This window comes from Ursus arctos, unplaced genomic scaffold (assembly GCF_023065955.2).
Source record: "Ursus arctos isolate Adak ecotype North America unplaced genomic scaffold, UrsArc2.0 scaffold_24, whole genome shotgun sequence".
NCBI classification, from domain to species: Eukaryota; Metazoa; Chordata; class Mammalia; order Carnivora; family Ursidae; genus Ursus; species Ursus arctos.
This window is the reverse complement of record NW_026622919.1, coordinates 30,320,027-30,333,502: the sequence shown is the minus strand read 5'-3', so window position 1 is coordinate 30,333,502 and position 13,476 is coordinate 30,320,027. Positions and strand designations below refer to the sequence as shown.

The window sequence follows — 13,476 nt, the reverse complement described above, 5'->3', positions numbered from 1 at the left end:
TTTTTCAAGGAAATTATTCATAGCAGCTAGGTTTTCAAATGTATTAACAAAATGCTGTCGATAATTTCCTCTTAATATATTTTAATCTCTTCTGCATCTGTCCATTATGTTCATTTTTTCATTCCTACTATTATTGTGTATGTGTCTTCTCTTTTCTGGATCAGTGGTGCCAGAGGTCTCCCTTTATTTAACTAATATTTCTTCTTTCTACTAGTGTTTTCAGAGAATCAGCTTTTAGTTTGGTTAACACTGTTTTTTTGCTTTTATTTTTGTTTTTACATGTTATTATACATCTTATATTCTTGTGTATAAGAATAAAAGCACGTATAGCATATATAAGAATATATACCACATGTATGGGGTGCCTGGGTGGCACAGCGGTTAAGCATCTGCCTTGAGCTCAGGGCGTGATCCCGGCGTTATGGGATTGAGCCCCACATCAGGCTCCTCCGCTATGAGCCTGCTTCTTCCTCTCACACTCCCCCTGCTTGTGTTCCCTCTCTCGCTGGCTGTCTCTCTCTCTGTTAAATAAATAAATAAAATCTTTAAAAAAAAAGAATATATACCACATGTAAGAACATAATACATATTGTATACTATTAATATATATCTTGTATTATTTTCTTCTGCTCTCTTGGGTTTATTCTCTTGCTGTTTAAACATTTTTTTAAATTGGTGCCTTAAGTAACTAATTTTCAGGCTCCTGTTTTCTGATTGTGACATAGAAGACTATGGATTTCACTCTGAGTACCACTCAAGCTACATTCCACAAGATATAGAGAATTTTTATTATCATCCCAGGCGAAGAATAGATTTCAAATATGATTTCTTCTTTGGCTCAATACATGTGTATCTTTATATTTCTAAACATAAGGTTTTTGTTTTTAGTTATTTATATCTAGGGTAATTGAATTAGGGTCAGAGAAGGTGGTCTGTATAAAACAGATTCTTGTTATTTGTTGAGCCTTGCTTTGCCAAATGGTCAATCTTTATAAATATTCCATGTGGCTTTGAAAAGAATATTCCACATGGCTGGCCCAGTTGGTGGAGCACGCAACTCTTGATCTTGGGGTCGAGAGTTCAAGCCCCATTTTGGACATAGAGCTTACTTTAAAAAAACCAGAATGGGTGTGCCTCAATTGTTAAGTGTAGCATACCATATAGATCTATCAGATCAAGCTTCTCAATTGTTATCCGGATTTTCTGTAGCCTTACTAATATTTTGTTTGTTTGATCTATCACTTTTTATAGTCGTATATCAAAATCTCCTTATATGATTGCATTTGCCAATTTCTCCTAAAAATCTCTCAAATCTTATTTTTCCTATATTTTAAAAATATGTGATAAGGCATGTCAAAAAGGGCTGTTAATATCTCCTACTATGGCTGTGCATTTTTCTATTTTTTACATTTTATTTGTCTTACTTTTTGCTTTATGTATTTTGAAGCTATGTTATTAGGTACATACAAGCTTAAATATACTGTTTCCCCAGTGAATTGTTTCTTTAATGTATACAGTTGACCCTTGAACAACACAGGTTTGAACTGTGCAGTTCTGCTTATATACAGACTTTTTTCAATAAAGATAGTACAGTACTGTGAAATTACTGTATATTTTCTCTTTACTATTTTCTTAATAACATTTTCTTTTCTCTAGCTTACTTTATTGTGAGAATACAGTATATAATACATATAACGTATAAAGTATGTAATTGTTATGTTATTTATTGTGAGAATGTGATATATAATACATACACAAAATATGTATTAATTGACTCTTTATGTCTTCCAGTCAAGATAAGCTATTGGTAGTTAAGTTTTGGGGGAGTTGAAAGTCATACGCAGATTTTCACCTGCTCAGAGGGTCATCATCCCTAACCCCTGCATGGTTCAAGGATCAACTATACACAAATGATCTTTAACCATAGTACTCTTGGATTTAAAGTCTACTTTGCCTGTGAAAAATATAACTACTCCAACTTCTAATTAGCATTTGTCTGGCATTATCTTTTTCCATCCTTTACTTTCAGCCTTTCTATGTCTATAAGTTTTATGTGAGTCTCTTATAGACAGCATGTAGCTGGATCTTGTTCATTTACTTATTTGGTTAGTAAGTTTTGTTGATTTACATTTAATGTGATGTTTTTAATGAAACTTAGGGATGCAAAAATATATTAACCACAATCTCTGGGATTAAACACACTGTCATCATTGGGTATATTCATGGCCTTATTTTATTTTGTTTTTTGATATTATGAACACCTATAAACCTGTTATTCAATTAGAGAACAAAAGCCGTTAACAATGACGTACAACTACCTATATGCTTCTCCCCTATCTTTTCTTCCATCTGAAGTAACCACTAATCTCAATCTTGCATTTATTATTCTTTCGCTTTTTAAAAATTTTTATCAAATGTTCATCACATACTTGTTTTAAGTTATTATGAAACATTTCTGAGCTTTATATTTTTTGCCCCACATCATATTGTTAAGGTTCAGCTAGATTATTACATCTGGTTGTCGTTCATTCTTTTTTTTTTTTTAAGATTTACTTATTTATTTGAGAGAGAGCGTGAGCATGCGCACACAGAGCGAGAGGGAGAAGCAGGCTCCCCTCTGAGCAGGGAGCACGCTGCGGGGCTCCATCCCAGGACACTGAGATCATAACCTGAGCCGAAGGCAGACGCTTAACCCACTGAGCCACCCAGGCGCCCCGGTGGTAGTGCATTTGTATTTCTTTTTTTTTTTTTTTTTTTTTAAGATTTTATTTATTTATTTGACAGAGATAGAGACAGCCAGCGAGAGAGGGAACACAAGCAGGGGGAGTGGGAAAGGAAGAAGCAGGCTCATAGCGGAGGAGCCTGATGTGGGGCTCGATCCCGTAACGCTGGGATCACACCCTGAGCCGAAGGCAGACGCTTAACCACTGTGCCACCCAGGCGCCCCTGCATTTGTATTTCTGACTGTATGATACGCTATTGTGTGCCGCTGCCACGGTTTATTTTGTCCATTCTTCGGTCACAGGACTTTGAGTTGTTTCCATTTTTTGCTGCTATGAGCAGTGCTATAGTGAACATTCTTGTCCTCTGGTGCATGCGGGCAAGAAATCTTCCTTGGAGTGATGACTGTGTCATAAGGTACGGGAACGTAAAACTGTACTAAATAATGCAAAGCACTTTTCCGAAGTGCTGCTGCACTTGGTGCCCCCGCTAGCACCAGGTAAGACAGCCTACTGGTCTACTGCTGACTGACGGTTTGGAATCGATGCGTTCAGTCTCATTTTGCACCTTTTGCTTATTTGCTTTCTCTTAAGTTTTTGTTTACTTCCTTTCTTCTTTTCTATCAAATCGATCAAGAATTCTTTGTTCCCCTTTTCTCTTAATTTAGCAGCTGTAAGTTCTACTTCTCTGCTTTTAGTGGTTATTTTAGAATGCTTAACATGAGATCCAGCCCCACTACAACTATACGGTAAGCTAAGAATGATTCCATTTCCGTTCTGTCCGTCCTCAGACGTGTTACTGTCGCTTGTTATTGCAGACTCACCTGCTTTTAACACCCCTACATTTAATCACTGTTGTCACTTGAGTTTTACGCAGTTCTTGTGTAGATTTGCTCCTGTTTACCAATTTCTTCACCTTTGTTTCTGGCCTACCATTCCTCTTTTCTAATTACCAGCCCTTTTCCTTGAAGCGCACCCTTTAGTATTCCTTTCAGGGAGGTTATGTGAGTGACCTGCTTTCTCCATTAACATAGAATGGCTTGAGCGCGCTCTCATTCTTGAATGATGATTTCTCTGGGGATAGAATCTAGATTGAAAGTTATTTTACCCTCAAGACACATCTTGTTGTTTATCTATTGTTGAGACGTTTGCTGTCTGTCTCATTGTCATTCCTTTGTAGGTAATCTGGCTTTTCCTTCTGGTTTTAAGATTTTCTCTTTGTCGGGGCGCCTGGGTGGCACAGCGGTTAAGCGTCTGCCTTCAGCTCAGGGCGTGATCCCGGCGTTATGGGATCGAGCCCCACATCAGGCTTCTCTGCTGGGAGCCTGCTTCTTCCTCTCCCAATCCCCCTGCTTGTGTTCCCTCTCTCTCTGGCTGTCTCTATCTCTGTCAAATAAATAAATAAAATCTTTAAAAAAAAAAAAAAAAAAGATTTTCTCTTTGTCTTTGGCTCCCTGCGGCCTTACCGTGCTGTGTTCAGGTGTGAATGTCTTTTTATTTACCTGGTTCAAGATTCATTGTACCTCCAAAATCTCAGGGTTCATGTTTTCTTACCAAATTTGCAAACCTTTCAGTCATTGTCTGTATAAATCCTATGTCCCCTACATTCTCTCTATGTTCTCCTTCTGGTACCTGTGTTAAGTGTATAATGTACCATCTCTTTCCGGGCAACACCCTGAACCTTTCTCTCACACTTTCCTTCACTTTATCTCTCTGGGATACTTACTGGACAATTTCTCAGTTTTTTTCTTCAGCAATGGCGAATCCGCAGTGTAACTCACCCACCGAGCTTTTCATTTCAGTGACTATATATGTCATTTCCAAAGGTTCTATTTAGTTCTCTTTCAAATCTACCTTTTTAAAATACTGTTATTTTCTCATGGTCCAAATGTTCTTTTATGTCTTTCATAATTTTAAACTTATGTACTTTACAGTCTCTCTGATAGTTCTGTTTCCTGAGGTTCCTTGGTCATGGTCGATTATATGCACGTATATTTTGTAGTTTGGAGTAGGGTCTTATCTTCGCTTCTCAGTTTTGGGGTTCCTGATTCGGGGATCATACAGGTAGAGTAAATTCCAGCCCCAAACTGACGTGAAGGCTGGGCTGTAGTCCCAAATTCTCAGTGAAGACTTCTTTCTCCATGTTTAAATCATGCCAAGACAGTGAAATTTTCTTATCTTCCTGTGCCCCTAGGGTTTTTTTCCCAGTGAATTATTTCTAAAGTGATTCATACTTTTGAGGGTTCCAGTGTAATGTGGGGATATCAGTACCACCTTCTCACTTTGAGTGGGCTCAAGCCACAGTCTCCTTCCCGTGTGAATGTCAAGGCCAACAACCTGCCCAAGGCCAGCTCCGTCTCAGCTTACTTGCTCACCATACTAACTGCCATTTCCCTCTTGCTTCTGGCACCGGGGGCCTGTCCTGACTGTCTCATGAGCTCATTTCAGTGGGTGTTTATTGCATTTTGACCAATGTTTAGAGATGGGCTATCGTGGGAGGATGACTGAAATTATTTCATCTGCCATATTGCCAGAAAGGGAACTCACTTCTATTTCAGTTTAATGTCTTCCATTGCAAATGCATTATTTCTTAGAGTACTGTGGCACCTGAGATTTCGGAATAATTTCTCTTCTGAATAATCTTTTTTTAATTTTTATTTTAAATTGAACTATAGTTGAACTCATGCATAATCTTTTATGGGTGAGGTAGCATTGGTATTGTCTCCAGTGAGGCAAACACAGGTCAATGCAGCTATCCCTTCTAACCACCTGGGAACTTTACAAAATACAGATGCTTGGCTCCGCCCACAAGATTCTGATTTAATTGGTTGGGAGACCACCTACCTGGGCAGTGGTCTTTTTTAAAACTTCCCAAGTGGTTCTAATGTGCAACCAAGGCTAAACACAATTATTTAAAACGTACTAAGGAAAACAAGAAAGCCATAATGATCCCTGGGCTCTACCCCAGAATGTCTGATTTATTTTGCCTGGGGAGGGGCCCCAGGCATCATATTTTTCTGACATTTCCCTCATGACTGCAGGCTTGAGCACCATTGATTTTCCTGGGCACATGCAGTCAGAGGGAGGCGTTCAAATAATGTTGGAGCTGGAAGCATGAGAAGTAATCTAGCCGAGCATATGCGTATGCTAACTGTCCATCTGACTCCCAAGGACCTTTTAATTATAAAGAGTCCTAGAGATTATTGGGGACCTGGGTGGCTCAGTCAGTTAAGTGTCCAACTCTTGATTTTGGCTCAGGTCATGATCTCAGGGTCATAAGATCGAGCCCCGCATTGGGCTCTGTGCTGGGCATGTAGCCTGCTTAAGATTCTCTCTCTCCCCCTCGCTCTGTCCCTAACCCCCACACACACACATGCATACACATGCATGTGTGCTCTTTCTCTCCCTCTCTTTCTCTCTCTCTCTCTTTCTCTCAAAAAAAGAAGAAAAAAAAAAGGTTCCTGGAGATTACAAGGCCAGTGAGTTTTTCATTCCCCCGAGGACTTGATAGGCAACTAAGTTTGGAAACCATTTAGCTAACCCATTTTGTTTTACAAAGGAGGAAACCATCCCCAAGAGAAGTGTTTTCTTTGCAAAGTCACAGAGCTGATTCAGAGGATAGCTGACTCCTACCTTCCAGTCTAATGTCCATTTCATCCATTTCCAAACATAAACCCCACTACTGCTTTTAGACGATCTTGGCCATTTTAAAGAGGGAGATTTTGAATTTGGGTGCAGTGATTCAGGAATGGGGGGGTTTCTGTTTTGCTTTGTGTGTGGATGGCACAGCGGAGGGAAAGTAAAACAGCCTGCCACCTGGCATCTAGGGTCATCCTAGTAACTTGGTGACCTTGAGCCAATAAGGACCATGCATCTCAACTGCCCCATCCGTAAACAGGGGGTCGAGGTGGTTTTAAAATAGGACCACAATGTTTTTCATACTCCTCTAAGAAGTGGAGCCTGGTTCCCCTCCCCCAAGTGTCTGCCATACTTAGTGACTGGTTTCTAATGAACAGCATGTGAGGGAAATGATGGTAGGTGAATTCCAAGGTAGGTCACACAAGGCATCATGGCTCCCACCTTGCTCTCTCTCTTGGATCACTTGCTCTGGGGGAAGCCGGCTGCCATATCGTGAAGACCATCAAGTAGCCCAATGGAGAGGCCCATGTGGAGAAGAACTGAGGTTTGCTGTCAGCAATGCCATCTTGCCAGGATTGTGAGTTAGACACATAAAAGGCAGATCTGCCAGCCCCAGTCAAGCCTTCAGATGACTGCTCCCCTGGCCTAGGCCTTGACTGCAACTTCCTGAGAGACCTTGAGCCAGAACCTCCCAACTAAGCCATTCCCGCTTCCTGACCCTCAGATACCATGTGAGATAGTAAAGACTTGTTGTCTGAAGCTACTAAATTGGGATAATTTGTTACCCGGAATAGAGAACGAATACAGAGATACTTCAAAACACACTAAAATAGAGCTGCTTACTTTATAGGCTCACACCAGGATTCGTATGCTAACATTTATAGAGCGTTTTAGTTAGACTCTGGCCAAATGAACTGCATATTAGATATAAAGTAGCGATTGCGTATTATTAATGTTATCAGATTGCAACACATTTCATGTTCAATTACCTAAAATGCTCTTTCTGGAGCATTGCTTTGCTCATCATCTTATCCCCACTGCACACTTATAAAAGGTCACTGTCAAGATATAAAAGTATATATATGATTTAAATGTCTTGACTCAGTTGCTAACAACCATGAGCATGTTTTCAAATTGGAAAAGCAAGATTAATTTAAACTTGCTCTTTTTCACACGATGTACTTTGTTTACTTTTCAGGATTGCATTTCACTGCCAAGCCAAGTGCCTCTCTGATTAAAGAGTATGTTCACTTCATCTCTCATAGTCTCTCACAAGCCTCCCCTTAAGAACAGACAGGGCAGACTTTGCACCAAAAAAGCAAACCATATTTTTACCAGAAACTATTTAGTGAAATGAGTTTTTATTCATGAAAATCTCACCCAAGTATAAATTTCACGTCTAAAAGTAATGGGCCCTTTGTATTTCCCTTCAATAAATAAATAGTTTCTTTCCTCAAGATTTACAACTTCTGAGCATGCTCTTAAATTCAAAGCTGGTTTGTTTTCTTCCAAGAAATAGAAAATATGCATGTGCACACAGACCTTTCGTTGGTTGGTCCTTCTTCTAGATCTGTGTAAAGTGGGAAAGCCAAGATGGTATCTTTCTAACCGTTGTAACTGGAGGTATAAAATATCTGGGAAGAAAATGAACAAAGGCAGAGGGTGTGAGGCTGAAAGCGAAACTGTATTTTTCAAACACTCTTTACTTATCTAACATATAAATATCTTTATGTGTAATTTACTTCCAACATTGTCTGGTATACTTAGAGACATAAGAGTCTATTTAAATGACGGAGAAAATTTGCTTTGCTTTGTTATTTCTTTCCCAGGCCAGGGAGGGAAACGCAAAAAAAAAAAAAAAAAGCTCCCTAATGGAGGGAGGGGTTGGGGAAACATAGTTAGCCAAAATTTTTCCTTTTTCCCTTTCCATGTTCCCATAGGACACAGCTAGAAATCTAGTGTGGTGGTTGAAGACTTTTGCTCCTTTTTGTCCCCTCTGCCTTCCGCTTTCCTCGTTCCCAACTCAAAATGATCACACCCAACCAGGGCAAATGCTGCTTACAAGTTTAGCTGAGTGGGAAAAAGTCAGACTCCTAATAAATGTCAACATCGTTTATGGAGTGACCGCAGCGAGGATCCTTCTAGGTGCGGTGGCGGACAGGGCCTTGGACATCTTCATTCCTCAGGAGTTATGAGGTGGACAGTAGCTTGGGGTTGGGTGCGAGGCTGGCTCCAGCCCCTCTGGGGGGCAGCTCCCTGCAGGGGGCACCCTGTGCCATGCTGGTGAGCCCCCTCCCTGACCATGGCTCCCTTAGGTGAGTGTGGGCGTGGCAGGCACAGGAGAGAAGCCTCTGGAATTAAACAGAAAGTGACCATTTTCACGGACAATCTCCCAGAGCTGCTCTCCCATGCAGCTGAAAGCTGTTTAACTGCCGTTTGTCGTTCAGTCATCATTATCCTTATACGTGTAGGTAAATATTTTATTAAGCGTCTCCGCTGCTTGGCAGGTAGGGAGCCCTTTGCCTGCTAGACCTGGTGGGTGTCCAGCGCTGCCCGGGAGGGTGGGAGAACGGTGGGCTCCTTGAACGCTCAGTGGTGTTAATAGAGCGGTGGTCCTTTGCACCTGGAAACCATTTTCTCCTCTGGCCTCTAGAGCTTAATCTTCCATTTCTTCTTTTTTTTTTTTTAATCAGTTACCAATTTGGTCTTGATGAAAGGTGCCGGGGCCTGCAGGAGAAAATGGCTATGCCTTTCAACTCCACCTGGAAACGGTTGACTTGGTGCCGCGGTCACCTTCCCTTACACCTCTGCACTCATTTGGGCACTTGCCCCATCCCCACCGTGCTCTGCCTTGCCGAGCAGAAACTTCGGTGTCACAGCTGGAAACAAGCAGGGGCCCCTCCACCCAGGCCCCCTCACACACAGCGCAGTTCTGTCTGGGACCTCCAAACATTCCCCCAGGCTTTCACCGTCTAGCCTCAGACCCCATCAGCTTGCCAGGTCGCCCACAGCCAGCCCCTAGCTCAACCCACAAAACCACCCGTTAGTTTGGACCAATGTTGGGTCCACTTCTTCAAAATCCTTAGCTTTTTACCATTTACCCAGTATTACAGATGGCCAAAACAGCAGTAGGAAGCCTGGCTGTGATGTCATCCCGTCATCTCTCTGGGTCTTTGGGAGGCCAACCAGACAGGATCTCTTCCCGTGTGAGGAATTCCAACTTTGGAGGACCGTGGGTATGACGCCCTCTTCTGGTGGATGCGGGGAACGCCTACTTGCGCCCATGCGTTTCAGTTCCCTCTGCTGGTGGAGGAAAGAGAAGCTGCCTCTTGCCTCTTGGGCCCCAGATTCCAGAGCTGGGAGGGGGTGGGGGCTGCCATCAAATTGTAAGACCCAAGCCCCACAGATCCTGAGGTTTCCTGAAGCTGAAACCAAGGCCCACCACGATAGCCCGCACTGCAGTTTCTACAGTTACCAGTTCGAAGTGGCTGAAAAACAAGGGAAGGGAAGGGTAGGGTAAGGAAGGGAGAAAGCACTGTAACCCCCGCAGGGGGTTCAAATAGGCGGAAATCAAATCTACGTAGCTACACGTGGTATGGACACACAGAGAGGGAAGAAAGGAATCAGAGAAAAGATCAGGAGGGAGGACAATAGAGGACAGACTTCACAGCAAATCGCTGAGTAAGACGCTCGTGCTAAAAATAATACCGCTTGGAGAGGGCATAAGAAACCAAAGTGTGGCTGTGCCCATGGGTGGCGGGAACAAGAGGCTGTGCATAAAAACACCCAGAATTAGAACAAGATGAAGAAAGGACCGTCACCCAAGAGGAGAAGGAATGAACATAAGAATAAATTGAAGTGAACCAGAAAATTAATTTTGTCACCATCCTCTTGCTTCCGTGGTTCCGATGATGCTGGAGCCCCTCCCCCCAACAGTGGATGGCCACGCCTCTGGGTTCTGAGCAGACCCCAGGACCCCATCACCCACTCAGCAGATGCCACACAAGAAAGGAGGGCGAGCCCTGGCTTTGTATCTTCTAGTCTGGATCACAGATAATCATGAACATTCCAAAAATCAATTGCCCAAGTGGCTGATGGGGAGGTCTGGCTTGACAGAAAGCATTCATGAGGAAGACCCGGGGGGTTAGCTGATCGCAAGCTTGATGTGAACCTACAGTGCAAGGAGGCTGTTGAGAACCCTAATGCAATCTTAGGCTCTATTAATAGAACGGCGGAGTGTGGAAGGAGGGAGGCCGTAATCCCAGCGCGTGCTGGCAGGTCAGGCCACATGCAGTTTTATGCTCAGTCCTGCGGGCTATATTTTAAGAGAGGCACTGGCAAATTCGAGCCTGTTCAGAAGAGCATGAAAAGGACTGGATGCCAGTATTTAGACAGCATCGAGATTAGCTTGACAGTCCTTTTACAATTGGCAAAATTGGAATGCGTATTGCATTGAAGACAGAGAATCTCAGTAGCTGGGACTGAGAATTGTGCTTTCGGGATTTACTTAGCCTCCCTGAGCCTGTTGGGGTGCCCTTTCTATATAATGGGGCTACTACTCTTGCCCCGACCTACCTGCAAGCATAGTTTGAAGGACCGTCTGCTCAGTTGGGCTTGTATACTGAGCATATCCCTGCTGTCCGCTCGATGCCAGGCACGAGGGCACCGAGAGGAGCTTGGAGTCTAGTCTGTGTTAGGGACACAGGCCCATAAGCAGGCATCTTGCATATAACATGACAGATGATAATAGATACACGCATTGATTTGAAATGAGATGTAATTAATGTCTTATCGGGAAAGAATGACAAGAGAGAAAAACAGTCTTCAGGGCATATGCACTTGCAAGTACAAAGGAAAAAAATCGTTGGAGGTCAGAGAGGAGAGTCCATGAGTGAGGAAAGATTAGAACCAGGAAATTTCAGAGTCAGGAACGACTGTTGAAAGGTCTCCACACTGTCAGGTGCCACCAAGAAATCCAGGAGGAAGAGGAGAAAAGCTGAAATATTTCCAGAACATTCCCTGGATGTGGAGGTTAGGAGTTCATCCTTAATCATCAAGAAACACCTTTTGGGAAAATGCTGGAGGCAGAGACGGATTTCATTTAGGACGTTTGCGGAAGGATGCATTTACTGGACACCTACTGCACACCTAGCATGATGCTAAGCACTATGGAAGTTGGAAAAGCATAAGACTTTGTTGGAGCCCACGTCAGTAGTGACTGGTGAGTGAAGACTAACGCCTACATCCATTAGAGAAGACTAGAAGATGATTACATAAACCGTTCAGCTGGGTGAGGCAGACAGTGGTTTAAATGGCCAGTTGGTTGACCCATGATGTTCCTTACGCTTATGAAACCCAGAAGAAGAAAAGATGGTGGCCGCGCATTCCAAATACGGTGAGCCTGATTCTAGTCTTCCACCTCCCCGTGTCCCTTGGGAAGTTTCCTTTCCTAGAAGTGTTCGGAAACACAATTCTTGTCTTAACGTCCCTCATGTTTGCTTCCATTTTGTTATTTACCAGTGAAATTAATATTACTCTCTACCCTGCTCACATTCTAGATCCAACGTGCGTTTTTCATCAGCGGGTTTGTGTTTGGTAGATTAGTTATTCATGTATAATGCACGACGACAAGAGCTGTCATACAGAGCAATGATTGTGGAGAATACAGGCGTACAAGCTCTGGGGTTGGCTTCTTTTTTTCTTTTCTTTTTTTGGGGGGGTTGGTGGTGGTGGTGGGTGGGGAGGCAGGTTAGGAAGGCTTTTGGATTACTTACAGATGTTGAAATTCTCTTCTTACCAAACTGGTGACCAGAGCAAAATTGGGGGAATTAAAGTAAATGGGGTTGGCTGCGCATCCCCCAGTCTCCTTGATCTGCCTCATGGGTCCCTCGTGGACTCCTGGATCTGTTCTCCACAATCGCTCACATCATTCCACTTCTCTGGACTTGAGTTTCCCTATCTGTATCATGTCCAATGTATCTTTTTCTGTGTTGGCTTTTTTCATAGGTTAAATTTTTGTAAAGGGAATCCACCTTATAGATGAATTCTTCCTCTAACTCACCCTCTGGGACTTCCCTCGGAGTAGCCAGAGAGGTCTCTTTAGGACGCAAATCCAGTCCCTCCAGTGGCTTCGCACTGCGCTCAACCCCTTTGGTGTAGCCTTAAAGGCCCTACGTGATCTGATTCAGGCCTGCTTTTCCAATCTATATCATGCCATCATCCCCTACCATTTCTCAAACAAAACGAATAACTTCCGCTCCTGAGGCCCTTTGCATATGCTGTTCAGCCTGCTTGGAATGTTCTTGCTCCAGTCACTGAATGGACATCTCCCTATTACTTTCCAAATCTTAGTTCAAATACCACCTCCTTGCAAATGCCTTTTCTGCTCAACCTCTCTCAAGTCACCTCCCCACCCATTGCTTTCTAGTTCATTGCCGTATTTATTTCCTGCTGGGAGCCCAGCTGAGGGCCTCAATTAGCCTCTATTTCCGTCTTTCCATGAGGCAGCATGGGCTTCCTAACAGCATGGAAGCTGGATCTCAAAAGAGAGGAAGAAGAAACACCCAAATCCAAAATGTTCTCCAGCATCCCCAAATCCTTTTCCAGCACACTATCCTAGTTTCTGTTCTTTGCCCTTCTCACTCTCTGAAATTATTGTGCTAATTTCCGATTCCTTGCTAATTGCCGGCTCCCTCCCCCCATCCATGAGGATGTACAATCCATGAGGGTAGAAACCTTGTCTGTCTCATTCACTGCACTTGCCCAGCACGAAAGAAGTACCCAGTTAACATTTGTTGAATAAGTGACTTTTAAATGTTCAGAAATAAAGGGAAAAAAGCAATTAAGATGCACATGAAATGTAATGTAAAACATACAAACATACACACGTTCACAACAAATCAGGCTGCAGAGAACTTTTCAGGATGAGAACTGCGGCCTGAGGGGCGGAGAGCCCACCACACAGTGAGCCAGGCATGAATCGGATCGGATTTGCAGCCCACCCACCTCCTGCTCTTCAGAACTCATCACGGAGTTGGCCTGGGAAGGCGGTGACTCAGGCACAGGGACCCAGGACATATAGGACCCTGCAGGGGACCAGGATCAGGACCTGGAGAGC

General features: G+C 43.2%; 1 long non-coding RNA gene across 3 annotated transcripts in view; it reads left to right on the top strand.

Annotated features, from left to right (window-relative positions):
* Positions 1–13,476, top strand: part of LOC113268851 (uncharacterized) — a 34,541-nt gene that overhangs the window by 3,417 nt on the left and 17,648 nt on the right. The window lies entirely within an intron of this gene.